Below are 4,016 nucleotides of genomic sequence, written 5' to 3' on the forward strand. Positions count from 1 at the left end.
GCATATATCTTGTCATTTCGAGATGAGAACAGCGTTTAACCAAATTCGATAACGCCAAGCCCTGGACATTTCATTTCGAATTAGATGTAAAAACAGAAACTTAAATATTCACATGGTGATTAAAATCAAGACAATTTCCCGTATCACGAGTGCGTTTGTTCCAATCTCCCAAAGCAGGATGTAAGACGGATCCAATTTCGAACCACTCTACATCTGGTTCTGGGTAAATAGCTATTCCCCGGCGCCTCCATTCAGGGGAGTCCATCATAAAGGTTTGTCGTCAAGTACGATATACAGTATCTTTGAAAAAATCGAGACGAGCGATGAGCAACACATTCCTTCCGCTTCCCATGGAATGTTAAAATGCGTTTTAGATCCTGTTTTTGAAGTTGAAGGAAACCGAAAAGAAACGGCAACGTTCGTACCTCATTGTCGATATCGAAAGATCGATGACTTAAAGTGCAGCGTAACAATGTAGTTCATAGTAGTCACCTCGTCGTATTTGCTTAGCCTTTCATTAAAGTTGAATTAAAATTTCATTATTTTTTCAATTCCCAATGGCATATAAATAGACATCAATTTTCATCAATTAAAAAAAGTTTCATTTTGAATCAATTCAATCCATTTCAATTTAAATATATTATATTATAGTATTAAATATATCCCATAATATCAAACAAGTGCCCAAGCAGAAACTTAAATAAAAAATAAATAAAATGCAATTATACAGAATTAACAAAAATGACTGAACCAGCTCCATCAATCAGTAGAACTCAAAATTTATGTGATATGTACTATGGTAATAGTCCAAATAAACCAAAATTTTTACCAGAACAATATCCTGATTTGACTGGTAGAACTGCAATTGTCACTGGCTGTAACACTGGTATTGGTTATTTCGTCATGAAATTGTTATACTCAAAGAATTGTAATGTGATTGGTATTGTTAGAACTGAATCAAAAGGTTTAGAAGCTCGTGAAAAGGTCATGCAAGAAATCAAAAATTCCAAGGGATCAATCTCTGTCGCAGGTGGATGTGATTTGTTAGATATGGCTAGTATTAAATCTGCTGCTAAAACAGTTGGAAGAAATTTTAGGTGATAAGCCATTAAATATTATTATTCATAATGCTGGTTTAATGTCGAGTACTAACACCGGTACTTCAAAACAAGGAGTCGAAGCAATGTTTTCAACCAATGTAATGGGTCCACAATTGTTACAACACTTCTTAGATCCATTGTTCTTGAAAAAAGATTCCAACTACTTGAAAAGAATTGTCTGGGTTAGTTCTGTCAACCATATATTTTCCTTCCCTCAATATGGTATTAATTGGGAAGATCCTGGTTTTGTTAATACTCCAATGAACAAGAGACCATCAAGTTGGACATTATATGCCCAATAAAAAGCTGCAAACATTCTCCAAGATAAAGCCTGGGCTACCAAGAATCAAAAAATTGTTAATGAAATAAACTGTGTATCAGTCTCTTGTTATCCAGGTAATTTAAAATCAGACTTAACCAGAGACTATGGGGCTATTTCAGGATTCCTTATCAGAGCTGTTTGTATGGATGTTATCTTCGGTGCATACTCAGAGTTATATGCGGCATTATCTCCTGATTTAACTACTAATGATCAAGGTGCTTATGTTGTACCATTTGGTGAAGTCCGTAGTCCTAGAAATGATATAAAGGTTCGATTGACCAATGGGTCTGACTTGAAGTTCTATGACTTAGTCGAAGATATGATTAAGGCTTATTTTTAAACTTAATTTTACTGCATTCTATTCCCTTCCAATTTTATTCTACCATTTTGTAATATGTCTATGATATAATTCAATATTTATATTACCATTAAATATTAGGGCATATTAATCTAAGGTCGAGTGAATATTACTCTAGTATTTGTAATATTAGGAAAATATTTCCCCTTTTTTATAGTGTATTATTTACATTACTTTGTATATTAGTTTCATATATTAATCCATTATTTCTATTGTGATAAATATCATTTCTAGCTTAAACAACAAAATAGTTGAATATCGTCCATACTTTATGACAAAAAATATGGTATCTGTAATTATCTAATATTAATTGATGTGGATTTCATTTTGAATTAATCTTATTAAACCAATATGATGAAAAAGAATAACGCATGTACCGTAACGAATAGCTACTTGGAGGAGTACTGTTAGTACTCTGTTGTAACTATACAGTTAAAAGATAGATATCAATGTACTTTCTTTTTGTAGTATTTGGTTCAATACGAATAATATTAGTTAATTCTTCCAGAAAACTGTATATTAATTTAAAAAAATTATTGTTTTACACATGTTTATAATATTGTTTAAACTTTTTAGGTCACTACCATATGGAATTATATATGTTCCCCAAACTTAGATCTCCCATTGGTTGTTCTTGAATGCAACAAATTTCCTCTCCAATTAATAATTTTGAAGTAATTACCTGCTAGTTATTACCTTAATTTGAGATGCGATTGTCAAATTATCAAATTGCAGTCCCTTAAAAATAAACTGGTTCATTGGTATGAAAAGTTAAATTAGCTTCTTCCTTTCATACTTTTGGAAGAATTTAAATAAATTTGAAGTATAATATTATACAATCAAAAACTAAACAAAAGAAAATTAGTGATAAAGTGCATACTGACATGTAATTGTATCTAATTCTACCATTATCCTCGCTAATTGATCAATGGAGAACCAACCTGTACAGTTCATCGCTAATTTTAAAATAAAAATAATTATTAAATCTATGGAGAATTGTGTATTTCGTTCATTACCCATAGGAAAGGTCATACAAACGATGGCCATCATGAATAAATTAACTATAACTTCAATTTTATTACAGGAGTTAGGTTGGTCTGTAACATCTTTGGTTTTCACCTCTTTGAATGCTTTGAAACTCTCTGGTTCCATCTTTGAATCTTCTATAATTTAAATTGAAGTATCCCTAGGTAGTCAAGATCACTTAGCATCGTAGGTTAATATTTTATCAATTAACAAAAGCATTAACTTTAAATAGTGTTTCCTAGCAACAAGTCCATTTAAGGATCTTGTTTCACCGCTTTTGATTACAACATTTTCTGGACATATTTTATGACGTCAGAATATTATCGAGATCTATGGAAACGCGGAGACCTCAGCTGTAGTACCTTGTGTCACGTGTGTCAATGGTCACACCTGTCAAGGGTAGATTAGTACTAGTCAATAGAAGAACTGTTCGATGAGCCAGCCACGATGGAGATGGACCTGTAATGATCTATAGAGATTAGTTATTAATTATCCAATGTGTTAACCTATTAGACAAGAAAAATAATTTGTCTCTAACTATCCAATTTATTTATAAAATAAATGTTCATAACATAAAAGAAGATATATTCTCACATAATGCATTATCCATCTCTGTGATGATCTATTGTATATTAGACCTATAATAAACAACTAATAAAATAACTAAGATTAATATATTATAAGATCGAATTTCGAGAATACTAGATACTTATTATATAAAATATTTCACAACCTTGCATTAAATAATCAGGTTTTATCATAAATGTGAACTAGAAAGTTTCTTTCATAATATTTATAATTCCTCTATCATGTAAGGTAATAAAAAGAACAAAATATTTTGGTTTTGTAGTTTTCAATTCATCTTTCCAGCTACTTATAAAAATATTTATTGCATCAGGATTGTCCTGTCATGATGATTTACAAGATCTATTTATAATAGTAATATTTTTCTAATTTATCTCATCTAGTTTGAATTAACAATTAAAATTCCTATATTCTCTAGAAAATTCATAACTTTTTTTATAGATATCAAATGAACAATTTGATATGAACTATTAAAATTACTCAACCATTGATCTATTATATTTTCAATATACACAAAATCGATTCTTACTACGTACAAAAAGGATAAAGGTCCACTCATCCCCAATACTAACTGAATTCAATCATACTCAATTGGTCTTTCTTCTTCATCGTAACCTTGGCTACA

General features: G+C 30.6%; 1 gene, besides 3 other annotated features; it reads left to right on the forward strand.

The window, feature by feature from the left end:
- Positions 1 to 741: 741 nt before the first annotated feature.
- Positions 742 to 1,098: a sequence feature (similar to hypothetical protein; correction of possible frameshift sequencing error).
- Kpol_462p8 lies at positions 742 to 1,645 on the forward strand (the record flags this gene model as incomplete).
- Positions 1,100 to 1,399: a sequence feature (similar to hypothetical protein; correction of possible frameshift sequencing error).
- Positions 1,403 to 1,645: a sequence feature (similar to hypothetical protein; correction of possible frameshift sequencing error).
- Positions 1,646 to 4,016: the final 2,371 nt, after the last annotated feature.

Source organism: Vanderwaltozyma polyspora, genomic scaffold (assembly GCF_000150035.1).
Source record: "Vanderwaltozyma polyspora DSM 70294 KpolScaffold462 genomic scaffold, whole genome shotgun sequence".
NCBI lineage: Eukaryota > Fungi > Ascomycota > Saccharomycetes > Saccharomycetales > Saccharomycetaceae > Vanderwaltozyma > Vanderwaltozyma polyspora.